Genomic DNA, 14844 nt, shown 5'->3' with positions numbered 1-14844 from the left:
TTATAGCCAGAGCCAAAAATAATATATTTTTCAAAAATATAAAAATTATAAAATAACATTTTAATAAAAGATACAGATAACAGAATATGACTTCCTAGCATTAAAATCCTCATTTTCCTACAATTGCTCATATGCATTTGAGAAAAAAGTACACAGACAGAGCTACAGTATCATCTAAGAAGTGTCTCGTGTGAAAGCAATCATGAGTCTCGAAAGCTGGAAACAATGCTACGTAATTAAAAACATCAATCACAATCTGTCTGCTTTCACCTGGGTACTTGGATGACTTATCAGACAGGATTGTACTTGCTTCTAAAACACAATATGATTCATTCACCAACTATTTCTCCACCTTCGCAGAAACAATGCTGTTTCTCGTTAGACTGCAATCTAAACAAACAAACAAAAAAGGAAAACTCAAATTTGAAGGTGGTGGAAACACTGTATTTCTTGAGGAACATATATATGTGTGTGTGTGTGTGTGTGTGTATACATATATATGTATGTGTGTGTGTGTGTGTGTATACAGTACAGACCAAAAGTTTGGAAACATTACTATTTTTAATGTTTTTGAAAGAAGTTTCTTCTGCTCATCAAGCCTGCATTTATTTTATCAAAAATACAGAAAAAAACGTAATATTGTGAAATATTATTACAACTTAAAATAATAGTTTTCTATTTGAATATACTTTAAAAAAAATATTCCTGTGATGCAAAGCTGAATTTTCAGCATCATTACTCCAGCCTTCAGTGTCACATGTAACATCCAGTCGATCACATGATCATTTAGAAATCATTCTAATATTCTGATTTATTATGAGTGTTGGAAACAGTTCTGCTGTCTAATATATTTGAGAAATGAAAGGTTAAGAAGAACTGCATTTATTCAAAATAAAATATAAAATTCTAATAATATATATTCTAATAAAATATTTTATTTCCTATCACTTTTTATCAATTTAACACATCCTTGCTGAATAAAAGTATTGATTTTATAAAAAAAAAAGAAAAAAAATTACTGACCCCAAATTACTGACCAGTAGTGTATATTGTTATTACAAAATATTTATATTTTGAAAACATAGCTTTTTTTTTTTTACTTTTAATTCTTCAAAGTATCCTAAAAAAGTAACACATGTTCTGAAAAAATATTAAGCAGCAGAACTGTTTCCAACTTTGATGATGAATCATCATATTAGAATGATTTCTAAAAGATCATGTGATAATGATCCTAAAAATTCAGCTTTGCATCAAAGAAATAAATTATAATTTAACGTATAATTAATTTAAAAACAATTATTTTAAATTGTAATAATATATCACAATATAATTTTTTTTTCTGTAATTTCTATCAAATAAATGCAGGCTTGATGAGCAGAAGAAACTTCTTTCAAAAACATAAAAAATAGTAATGTTTCCAATCTTTTGGTCTGTACTGTATATGTGTGTGTGTGTATCAAAACTATGCATCAAAACTATGAATTAACACATGTGGAATTATATATGGAATTATATACATAACAAAAATGTGTGAAACAACTGAAAATATGTCATATTGTAGGTGTGCAGCACCCCATCACTCTCCTTCTTGGTCAAATAGCCCTTGATGCCTTCAGTGTGACTCTACTATTTTCATAATCATGAAAATAAAGAAAACTCTTTCAATGAGAAGGTGTGTCCAAACTTTTGGTCTGCACTGTATATATATATATATATATATATATATATATATATATGTGTGTGTGTGTGTGTGTGTGTGTGTGTGTGTGTGTGTGTGTGTGTGTGCGTGTGCGTGTGCGTGTGTGTGTGGTGTGCTGGAAACGGGAGCTTCGTGCCCTGGATGTGCATCCCACAAATCTCCATCAACTGCAAGATGCTATCCTATCAATATGGGCCAACATTTCTAAAGAATGCTTTCAGCACCTTGTTGAATCAATGCCACGTAGAATTAAGGCCGTTCTGAAGGCGAAGGGGGGTCAAACACAGTGTTAGTATGGTGTTCTTAATAATCATTTAGGTGATTGTATTTGTGTGTGTGTGTATATATATATATATATATATATATATATATATATATATATATATATATATATATATATATATATATATATATATATATAGAATGTGTAGACAAAAGTTTATTTCATCATTAGAAAACTGTTAATTTATTACAAGTTATTTGTCAATTAATCAATGATAATAATTCAGTGTGGGTTAAAAAAAAATAACAACAGATGCTTTTTAGTATTTATTCCTTTTAAAAATAAATCATCTTTTCATGAATTGCTTTTTTATGATCGTTTTGATGAATGGGAAAAGTACAGTGGATTCCCACGGTTTTGGCCTGTACAGTTTTATGAGAAAAAGAATTGCGCAAAATATCCATTCAACTGCCAACAACAGACTCCCAAAAGGCATGTCATGTGACGTGCGTACTGTAGACATATGTACACAATTCACAACACATTCAATCTTTTTAAAACACATAGATTTGAATGAAATTATAATGAATAAAAACTGAAACGTATTTACAACTTCAAATAACAAAATGAAGACTAATTCTAAATATTATTAAAAAGTGATAGTATAATAACGCTGCTACAATTACTACTGAACTAGCCATGTGACCTTGCAAAACAGCTTGTACTTTAAAAGCTGAAGAATGAAAAAAAAAAACTTTTGAAGTACCATCAAGTTCACAAGCTGAAAAGTTACCAACCAAATATTTAAACAGTACATGAGTCAGTAATTTCACAAGCACCGAGGATTCCTTCTGCATTCGTAACAAACCGCTAATTTCTCTCTCTCTCTCTCTCTCTCTCTCTCTTCAGTTGCATTGCATTTAAATCTAAAACAACACATTAAGTGTGCAAATGCAACACTTGTTTATCCAATTCCATTTGGCATCAGGCCTCTTAAAAAATTGAAAAGGGCATAGAAATGCTTATTCATTACAAAAAATGGTCAGTAAAAGTGTCAAGTGTAATGAACTGCAGACTGCTGAGATTATTGTGGTGTTTAAATCTGTCTTTTGCTCTCAAATATGAGCTAATATCTCTGAACATATACTCATCATATCTGAAATGAAATGGAAAGTTTGGGTGTGCTTCTGGCTGTGAACAAATTAAGTACTGCACTATTGTCTGACCGACGACTTTTCAACAATTACATTTTACAGCTGTAATGTGAAACCTTAGATCAAACAAAATAGTCCACAATAAAAAAAAAACAAGGAGGGCTAGTTTCAACCATCGCCAATTGATTGAACTTTAAATGTTGGACAAAAGGTTTGAAATCCAAGCAACGCATCCTGTATCCTGTTTACAAATTCCACCTACCTATTATGATAAGGGTTCATGTAGGGTTATGCACTTCCTTGAGTACCTGAGGTGTAAGTCAGGTTTGTTTCGGCATCATAAACAGGCACGAAGTAAATCACATAATTGTCTCTGAAAGGCATGGTTGCCTTAAGTGTAATATCCTTTTACCAAATACCTCTAGTATATTCGGGCTTACCTTGTATTACCTTACTGTAGTTATAATTGTAGGGAATGGTTGCTCATAACTTTCTAGTGTCTCCTCTGTCATGCATGCACCATTTAATTTCCCCCCTGCCCCTCCAGAGGTCTGCGCACACCACTGAGTAAACATTTGTTTGATCTAAACAGCCTGTTCATCCAAAAACCCGAAGATGGAAAAAATATCAACAACTTCACAAACTTTTCAAACATTTCCAGCCAAATACAAATTGCAGTCTGTTCATCCAGAAAGCTGAAAATGACAAAATTATGCATCTGAAGTATCAACAAGTTTACAAACTTTTAAAACCGTTTCCTGACAAATATTTAACAGCATCCAAGTCTGTAGTAACACAAACACAGAGGATCCCTTCTGCATTTGGTACTTAACAGCGAAGCCATCAATTTCCCTTCTCCTCAACTGCACTGCATCTAGAGCAAGACTGGAGGACTAGAGAAAGTATTGTCTTTGTTTTGGTTTCAGTGAGGACACAAGCTTATGAATGGAATGTTGGAATGAGAATATTAGAAAGACCGGACATCATACACACAGTGGTTATTTTACAAAAAATATTTGACCACAGATTGTCACCATTGATCAATCCGAAACAATAACTTGTGGAACAGGTTTTTTTGTTGAACTGTGTGGCTCGCTGTCAATGTTTGAGCTCAAAAAGCATCTGCCCTATCTTTGGCCTGGGTGTTTCCTTTCCACTAGGTTTTTCCTGACATCACAGACTTGTTTTAAAAAATTGTAATGAACGATTTGTCAGCTGGACAAAAACGACATTAACACCCTGCTGTCCTTTTATGGGGGACTGGAAACTTTTATTTTCCGTCATGTCGGTGTGAGGGGTAGTGTCACAACTCTTGTTCTTCTTAGTTACCTTACTAGACCAGACCTGATGTATTTGGATGCAGCTTCTTCAAGTTTGAAGTTCTCCAAGATTTTAGATCAGGAAACAAAGTGATAAGAAATGCCTTTTCAAAGTCAGAGGTTCAAAACAATATTCTTCTTTAGTCTCTGAGTGCTTAAAACTGTGTACTGGTCACACATAGAAGGGTCAGTGTGACCTGAGTGACCTGTCAGCAGGAGGGTTAAAAACGTATTTATTTATTAATTTATTTTGTTGCAAGACATAAGAACGTAGAGAAACAAACAACACATTCAAAGATGAAGATTTCAAATAATAAACCTGCTTCATTATCATAAAATGACAGAATTTATCAAAATCATTTAATACAGGTGGAGCTGGGGAAGGGGGAGGGTTTGAACTGCTCTAGTGAAAGCTAACCAGCCATTTAAATGCAGCAAGTTCATTGGCTGTGTATACAACATTAATCAACCAGCTTGTGCCAAGTAGTTAACACTGTGAATATTAATGGTTTGTGTTAAGGGTCCATTAGCATACGCCATCTAGAGATTCATGACAGAACGTGGCATTTGTAATACTTAGAAGGATAGATATTAATTAATAACCAATCAGCACCACTCAAAATGATATAATGAAAGGGAATTTGCAGTTCCAGAATCTATTCCAAAGACCAGTTTTAGACAAATGTGCAAGAAGCAACAGTTAACAATGGTCCACATACATAAGCATATGAGGATCAATCCCAATAATCCCCTGAATGCATATAGTACAATGTGGGGAAGTCGTAATGGTTAGAGGGTTGGACTCCCAATCGGAGGGTTGTGAGTTCTAGTCTCGGGCCGGACGGAATTGTGGGTGGGGGGAGTGCATGAACAGCTCTCTCTCCACCTTCAATACCACGACTTAGGTGCCCTTGAGCAAGGCATTGAACCCCCAACTGCTCCCCGGGCGCCGCAGCATAAATGGCTGCCCACTGCTTGTGTGTGTGTGTGTGTGTGTGTGTTCACTGCTCTGTGTGTGTGCATTTGTGCAGAGCACAAATTCTGAGTATGGGTCACCATACTTGGCTGAATGTCACTTCACTTCACTTCACAAATTCCCATTTCCATGATTACTAAAGTCCTCAACAAATTCTTCACAAGCTTCCTCTACAAATTAACCTATGGCAACATCAGGAAAACTTTGTGTTTATTTTGTTATTTTTATTTATTTTTTGAGCATTCAGTTTGCCAGATTTTGCATTGAAACTTTACTGGTTATTTACTTTTTAAATTTGTGTTACATTTGGAGTATCCTAAGGAAATGTCTGTAAACGTATTGGAAAAGGTTCTGGTGATTTTATTATTATTATTACTACTACAGTGTGAACTGTAAAAAAAGATTATGTAACACAGGGGTTTAGAAAGGTAAATAATCTAAGGAAACTGTAGTTGGATCATACAAGTTAATGATTCTGATTGGTCAGTCATGACATATGGTCAAATATTTTTGTATAATGACTGCTAATGTATAACTTGTTATTTTAAGTAACTAGTAAAGTAATGCATTACCTTTTAATTTAGAAGGAAATATTTGAGTTACTCTTATGTTGCGCGGAACTGGGAGTAAGTGCAGAGACATTGTGTGCGCTATGAACATAATGTAAGCATGCATTTACTTATCTCACTTGCACAAAAACAAATTCAGTATTCCTTAAAATTAATAAAAACAGTCAAATGCAAACTCCAATTTGATTCAATTCAACCATACTAATAAGCAGATGTGAAACATCCATGTTTCATTTTTTGTTATTGCTGAATAGTGTTTGAACTTTCAGCGTCATATTCTTCATGCAATTAGTTTGAGCTGCGCTCTCTACTGTACAGACGTCTACATTTCCTTCAGCTTGAAGCTTGTTCATTTCACTTTTGGTGTGAAAGGGCTTTTATATTTGTAAAATAATAACTTTTGTATATTAAAAGCCCTGTCCAGATTTCAAAACTCAAAGTCAAAAGTAACTCAAAAGTAATATAACGCATTACTTTCCATAAAAAGTAACTCAGTAACAGAATTAAAAGTGAAAGTTGCTTTTAATGAGTAACACTGTATTGTAATGCATTATTCTATAAAGTAACTTTCCCCAACACTGCATATGTAACTGTTCTCTAAATGCAACATTGGAATCTTCTTTAATTATTCTGCTGTTCAAGTCAAGAAGGAAGTCTCCTCTCCACACCCTTCCACTGTGATTCACATACAGGACACACACACCCATCCCCTCATACAGACAGCGCATTTCAATCATCTAGTAGTTTTTAAGATTTAATGATATCTTGTGGCTTACAAATCAGTGCACATAGTTGAGGGTGTAGTCACCTAGTGTTACTTTTCTGAATTGTACGTTGTGTTTACTATCTTTTACATCATTGTAATGTCTCATTCAATACATTTTCTGATGCAATGAATCGACTTTGCTTATACAATATTACACTTATACATAAGCCTTGAAAGCGAAGCTATCATATGCTGCAGATGAATGTTGAATACCTTCCCATGACTCTCTTGGGCACTTTTAAACTCTGCCAGCTCAAATTCACAGCCAAACAGACCGAAGAGTGAAAGAAATACATGTAATTCTGTCAACCAAATCTGCAACTTTCCTGCCCAGACAAGTGTGAAAAAGCAGAGGCTGATAAAAGAGAAACCAAACTAATTCCTGTTAACTCTGCAGTGATAACGGCTTGTATCACAGCATTTTATACAACATGCATTTTACAAGAAATGGTATGTATGTGATGTATCTGTATTAGTACAAAATGTTGTAATGGATACGTCCAAAAATAATGATTAAAAACATTTTTATAGAAAATCAATTCAGGTGTTTGTTTGTTTTTCTGTGCAAATTATTTATTCTGCAGGGCAACCATAAAAACATTTAGCTCATTACAAACGGAACTGAAGTCATTAAAATAAAATAAAAAAATATATAAAATATGTCACAGACTTTGTCATGAAAAAGATTAAATTTTAAAAAGTTATTTTGGCATTTTGCCTCATAAGCAAATATTTATCAAGTTGTCTTCGTGATTTTGACATTTATTGGTACAAATTGATCCCTAATAAAAGAAGCAAAGCGTTGGGCAGAATGTATGATTCATTGTTTGGAAGTGTAGCGCGCACGCTCTGTCAGACGCTGAACTGGTGTTGCGTAATATTCGGTTCCTGTGAAAAACTGTTACCGGGGGTGGAGTTTACATGAATATTCATTAGTTCCCTTGTTGTGGGGGTGTCCTTTAAACAACTCGCAAACAAATGGAAAGGAAATATCAGTGCACGCTCCTTAAATCGCTACTTGTTTAATAGATGATTTTAAACAGGCAACGAAGTGTCAGTGTTACACATTAATTAGTATTAACTGCAACAGTGCAAAAACACTGCACCGTGTGTGTAATATGATAAATTGTCTGTAATGTTTTGTTTGATTGGGGAAAGTCGTGGCCTTGTGTTTAGAGCGTTTGACTCCTAACCCTAGGGTTGTGGGTTCAAGTATTGGGCTGGCAATACCATGTATTAGGTGCGCTTGAGCAAGGCACCGAACCCCCAACTGCTCCCCTGGCGCCGCATCATAAAGATGGCTGCCCACTGCTCCAGGTGTGTGTTCACTGCTGTGTGTGTGTGTGTGTGTGTGTGTGTACACTTTGGATGGGTTAAATGCAGAGCACAAATTCTGAGTATGGGTCACCATACTTATCTGTATGTCACGACACTTTTGATTAGAGGCACAAAGAAACCAAATAACCTATTCAAGATTCAATATTTTTATTCATCACGATTATACATAGCATATATAACCAGCAGTGAAATGTGAGTAACCTATCTTACCTAGTTTTTGCTATTTGGTGTATTTAGCTTTTTATATATTTCATTTTTGGGGCTTTATTTTTAATAGTATGGCTTGATTAGCCTGCCTAGTTGTCACTGGAGACTAGTAGAGTTTGTATACAACTATGCCTGAAACAAACCATTACAAATGTGTCTGTGGCCTAATAAAATTGTTGTGAGCATCCTGTGTCATTCTTTCTTTAATCTTATTATTTTTATTTTTTTTAATAACCAGTTTTTACCAGCCTCCACCAGTATATATTTTTAATTATTCTGAATATCGGGTTAAATTATAATTAAAGTCAAACTAAATGCACATTTACTTCTGACACATATTTTCCCCTATTACTACTATAGTTATTATATTAGCAGTTTTTTTTTTTTTTTTTTTAAACATCAAAATCTTTCCACATAATTCTGTTTGGGAATCATCAATATCCAAGTACTAATAGATTATAATATATTGAAGGTAAAAATCCACCCAAAATGAATTCTGTGATCATTTACTCACCCATTTGAAACAAGTATGAGCAAAAAAAATAAAAATAACTTTTTTTTTACATATCTTCTACAGAAGGAATCATACAACATTGAAACAACATGAATGAGTACATTTTTAGATTTAAATTAACTGTCTCTTTAAAATTGTTAAACAAAGTATGTCATATTAGCATAGCATATCACATTTTTTTTTATTGTATTCAGTTAACGGTCATATAGAGAGCTTAACAGTTTAGAGAATTTGAGAAAGAACTACTAATAATAAATACTATAATAATGAATATCATATATAAACACACATTGATGTCTGTTCTTTGACCATATGCTGCACTGAAAAACAATGTCAACAGCCTCACCATGTCAGATTTAAGAAAAGTGTGTGTAAACATGATCCATTGTGTTAATAATGTTTAACATTTCAACATCCTATTCAAAATTGTTTTTCACATATTAAAACTATTACATACAGTGAAGTTTTTACATATTACATTTCGTCAGCCAAACCCCGTTCTCCTGTCTCCTCCCGAGATGTATACCCTCTAAGATAAATAAATGTAATATTTCAATAATGTTAGTTATTGTTAGTAATAATTGTTAGTTCCTGTCTCCATCTCGGGGGATGTTTGTTTTGGTCTGATGTATTTAAAGGACTGCAGCAAAAGGATCAGGGCCTTCTGTAGCTGGAATGAGCCCATAGCATGAAGTGTGTCCACTAGACAGATAGTGCTAGTATAACCGCTGATTATTGTTTTGAGCTTTAACTAAGTTGTACATGGTTAACTGAGGGGGACTATAACCTCTGGCTACGGTTTAGACTGGCGAGTTTGTGATCGTGGGGCAAACGTAGAAGAACGGCCGTCGTGGGGCACCCTGAGCGACATAGATTCCTAATGAACGAGTAAAATAAAGTTATGAGTTAAATTAGAATAATCAAATGTCAGAAGAATAACAATAATAATTTGAGACCGACAAACAACCCATTTGCCTTTCAACCGAATTCGAGATCATACTAAAATGGAGTCAGATTAAATAATACAATGGAGTCAGATTTGAGTTTAATCTAAATTGAATAACTCTACGCGCTGAAAGACAGAACACGCAGAAAACCTTCATCCAGCACCGGATACCATCCTTGGGCCGTGTGCCTGGACCTTACACTGATGTGGGTTAATAGTAACATGACATACAGGTTAACAAATGACATGTTATATTTATAGCAAGCATTTTATTTTTACTGTTTAAAATTATACTCAAAAATGATATTGTAGATCACATAACTATTAGTTACATTCATTAAATGTTACTATGACAAGTACAGAAGTAATTGCTTTATGAATATAACTCAAATTGAAAAGACAAGGAAAGTTGTGTGAAAGTATGCATATGAAATGAAGCAACTCAAAATTAAGTGAGTGTCTGAGATTTTATTATCCTGGTAATACCAGACTCTGCTACTTCACTTTGTTTCGTAGACAGAGTCTGGAATGGCATAATAGAGAAGTGTTTTCTCTCTCGCTAGGGGGCGCTTGTCTGAAGTTTAAAATAATTGGTTACCGGTAAGCCAATCAGATACGTTTAGTTATGACGTATGTTATGCGCCTGTACAGCCGCATCGAAGCACAGACATCATGCATCGAACTCAAATCTATGATTGAACTTCCACTGTAAACCTGTTGTAAATACATGATGATGCGAGCGAAATACCGGAGTGAACATGGCTGTAAACGACTTTTGCAGTTTGAAAAAGAGTTGAATGTTCTCCATAACAGAGCGAATTGCATCCCGTGTCTCGTTTCCCATTTCCGCGGTCCTTTCGGTTTTCGATTTCTCTAACCCCAATGTAAAACTCGGCGCTTAGCATCTACGTCATGGCTCTCAGCCCGCCCTCTGTTCGTTGATTGGCCCGGCTGTTTCCAGACCGGTGGCAAACAGAAAGCTTTGACGCTGTATCAGACTGAGTACAGAAGCGAAATGAAATTGAGCGGAAGTAGGAAGTCTGACATAGTCAGGCTAAGATTTTATTGGCACTCGATGAGAACAGCCTCCATGTACTGTAACAGCAATTAACAGCTATTCAAACAGCAATTAATGCTCCACAAATTAAATGTCTAAAAAGCTAAAAACATCAAAAAATAAGAAAAAAAAGTATATTACCCAAGGTTAGCGTAGGTTATTCACTTATTGTTTTGCTGTGTTCCTATAATCTATCAAGCAAAACAGCTTACAGATGATTTATCATATTACACAAACTGCATTGTTTTGACACTGTTGCAATGCTTAAAATTGACACTTCATCACCGGTTCAAAATATTTCATTAAACAAGTAGCAATTTGAGGAGCATGCATTGATATTTTTTCCAGTTGAATTTGTTTGCGTGTTTCAAAAACACGCCCGCAACAAGGAAACTAATGAATATTCACGTAAACTCCACCCACCCATGTTTTGCGCAGCTTGTCAGTGAACAACAGCTCTGTGTAGTAAATGCTGCTCCATCTGAAAACACGCAGGCTGGGCCGTCGCAAGTGGGGTGAAATGTGGTGACGATTATAGGGGCCCACGGACGAGTGTGGCCCCCCCGCGATCTCAACTGTCTGGCTGAGGCTAGCCTAAAAAGATGATCAGGACAGTTAACAGGCCACTGCTGCGTGTCGTCACGAAAGCTTATCATTTTCATGTGTTTTTAAGCCTGCGCACTTTCCAATTTAAACATTCAAAAGAGTTTAAATCATTCAAACACAAAATGAACGCAGAAAAGCTCAACTCATGCGCTGTGTTCGGTGCGCACGCATCTCACAGTCTCAGAGTCGCGTCTCACAGACAGCAACAATGAACCAAGCTCTCCTTTGCGAAGTTCTCCTCGAACTTCCTCCTGTGCCTGAACGAACAAATATAAATAGCAGTTTAAACAAACAGAAAAAGATGTGAAAGAGCCCAATTCAGCACCGCGGTGTTCTGGTGTTCAGGCTCACGCAGAGAAAGGCGTCTCAAAACACTTGAACACAGAATTTGCTTCTTTTTGTATATATCTCAAAATACCCGTCTTGGAAAGTATGTTCGAAAAAACGGTCGGTTATATCTTAAGTGAAAGTTTTTGGAAAAAAAAATTTTATGTGTATTATATTGGATTCATTGTCTTTTAAAGTGACCGCGCCTATTTAGCTATAGCTGCTGTAATGTTAATCCAAGAAAATAAAAGAAATAAAATCACTCACTGCTCTTGACTGTATTACTTCGTAGTTTTAACAGGAATGAGTGCACAATCAAACAAAAAATTATTCAGACACTATATATATATATATATATATATATATATATATATATATATATATATATATATATATATATATATATATATATATATATATATATATATCTTCATACAGTGGAGTACTAATGAAATTGGTATAAAAAAAATGGGATCAAACATTATACTTTGACCTCACCATGTTTTGCTTACTTTTTTTTTGTTTTTTTCTGAATTGTGAATGCAACCTTTTCACACCACAGACTGAACAAAATTAAGCATTGCTTGTTAATTGTTCAACAAAGTATTGATAGTTGTGTACTAACATAATTGCCATACTAACAGTTGCCTTTTGGTTGATTATAATCCATAACATATCTATCTCTCAAAGTTATCTGAAATTATCAAGTTGAATTAGTTCTGTCAGTTTAACTCTGAGTTCTAGTCATATTTTATTACCATTTTATAAACTAGAGCAAATGAACTGTGATGTAAGAAATGTTGAAGGTGTCTGAATACATCTTGGTTTGACTGTTAATTACATTTTTACAGTGAAGACTATGCAGTGCTATTTTATATTTAACTATTTGTTTTCTGCACCTGGACACCTACAAGCATGAAACAACTTAAACATGGTGAAAATAGCACAAATCTATAAATAGAATGAACATATAAATTAATCAATTTTAAACAGGGCCCACTGATTAAAACAAGAACCGGGGTCCTGCAAACCTCAGCTACGGTCCTGCACGCAGGTGATGGAGATTTACCGCTGATTACAGAAACAGCTTTACTGACAAGATGTGCATTAAATATCGCACGCGATTTATCGTGCAGCCCAAGTTAAAACCACACTTTCGCAGGTTAAAACGGCTTTAAACTCAGTTCAAATAAAAGGTAACACATTCATGTAACTCATCTGCACATCATAACAAAACAATTATCAAGTAATTGGTGATTATTTCTCTTTTAACAGTTCAGAACTGAACTAAATGCATACCTAGCTCTGCTCAGACCTCCCGCGGACTGAATATGAACAAACCTAAGGATTATACCTAAAGATTATACCAATGCCATGATTTACAAACTGACTGTGGTCATGCTATAAAAAAATAAATAAAAAAAAACTGTGTGACTGTGTGTTTAAGTATGATGGCTATTATAGTAGGTTTATAAAAAATAAAATAAAAAATGTATCTGCAATATCTTTTGATATGTTTCTGGACACCACTTCAAACAAATGAGTGTGTTAAAAGGGAGTCATTTTTTTTTATTTTTCTTTCTTTCCTAAACCTACCCCTCTTTTTTCCTGTATGAATTACTAAAGTACTAATGCTAAATTATCACAGTCATTCTATATTCAATATATAAAGTAAATAATACCAAAAGCATATTTAGCAAAACATTTTAAGCTGAATCTTTTCAATGAACTGAATAACTTATTACTTATAAAGCCCTGAATGGTTTAGCACCTCAGTATTTGAATGAGCTCCTTTTACATTATACTCCTCTATGTCCGCTACGTTCTCAAAACTCAGGCAATTTGATAATACCTAGAATATCAAATTCAACTGCGGGCAGCAGATCCTTTTCCTATTTGGCGCCTAAACTCTGGAATAACCTACCTAACATTGTTCGTGAGGCAGACACACTCTTGCAGTTTAAATCTAGATTAAAGACCCATCTCTTTAACCTGGCTACACATAACATACTAATATGCTTTTAATATCCAAATCCGTTAAAGGATTTTTAGGCTGCATGAATTAGGTAAACCGAAACCGGGAACACTTCCCATAACACCCGATGTACTTGCTACATCATTAGAAGAATGGCATCTACGCTAATATTTGTCTGTTTCTCTCTTGTTCCGAGGTCACCGTGGCCACCAGATCCAGTCTGTATCCAGATGAGAGGGTTACTGCAGTCGCCCGGATCCAGTACGTATCCAGACCAGATGGTGGATCAGCACTTAGAAAGGACCTCTACAGCCCTGAAAGACAGCGGAGACCAGGACAACTAGAGCCGCAGATACAGATCCCCTGTAAAGACCTTGTCTCAGAGGACCACCAGGACAAGACCACAGGAAACAGATGATTCCTCTGCACAATCTGACTTTGCTGCAGCCTGGAATTGAACTACTGGTTTCGTCTGGTCAGAGGAGAACTGGCCCCCAACTGAGCCTGCTTTCTCCCAAGGTTTTTTTCTCCATTCTGTCACTGATGGAGTTTCGGTTCCTTGCCGCTGTCGCCTCTGGCTTGCTTAGTTGGGGTCACTTCATCTACAGCGATATCATTGACTTGATTGCAAATAAATGCACAGACACTATTTAAACTGAACAGAGATGACTTAACTGAATTCAGTGATGAACTGCCTATCATTTTGCATTATTGAGACACTGTTTTCCAAATGAATGTTGTTCAGTGCTTTGACGCAATGTATTTTGTTTAAAGCGCTATATAAATAAAGGTGATTGATTGATTGAATGGAACTGAATAAGACTGATCTGGTGGTAGCGGATCTTGATTAAACACTTTATGAAAAGGATTTGACTAATGGAGCAACAAGCTGTTAACACTGCAACATACATAAGTTATTTTTTGTCTCAACAACAAAAACAAAGTCAAGTCTGAATCAACCAAGCTATACATAGTAGTGGTGTTTTGACTCATTGAACAAATTTGTTGAGTAATTCAATGACTAAACATCTACATGACCTGCAGACAGAGCATGCTAGTTCAAAACATTAACATGGTTTAAAATTGAGGGATGTCAATACAGAAAACCTTTTTATCTGAAATTTACCAAAATTATCCAGCTTTTTCTTGTTCTGCACTAATTCTAATA

This window comes from Carassius auratus, chromosome 24 (assembly GCF_003368295.1).
Source record: "Carassius auratus strain Wakin chromosome 24, ASM336829v1, whole genome shotgun sequence".
In the NCBI taxonomy this organism is placed as follows: Eukaryota; Metazoa; Chordata; class Actinopteri; order Cypriniformes; family Cyprinidae; genus Carassius; species Carassius auratus.
The sequence above is the reverse complement of the archived record's forward strand: the minus strand, read 5'-3'. Positions refer to the sequence as shown.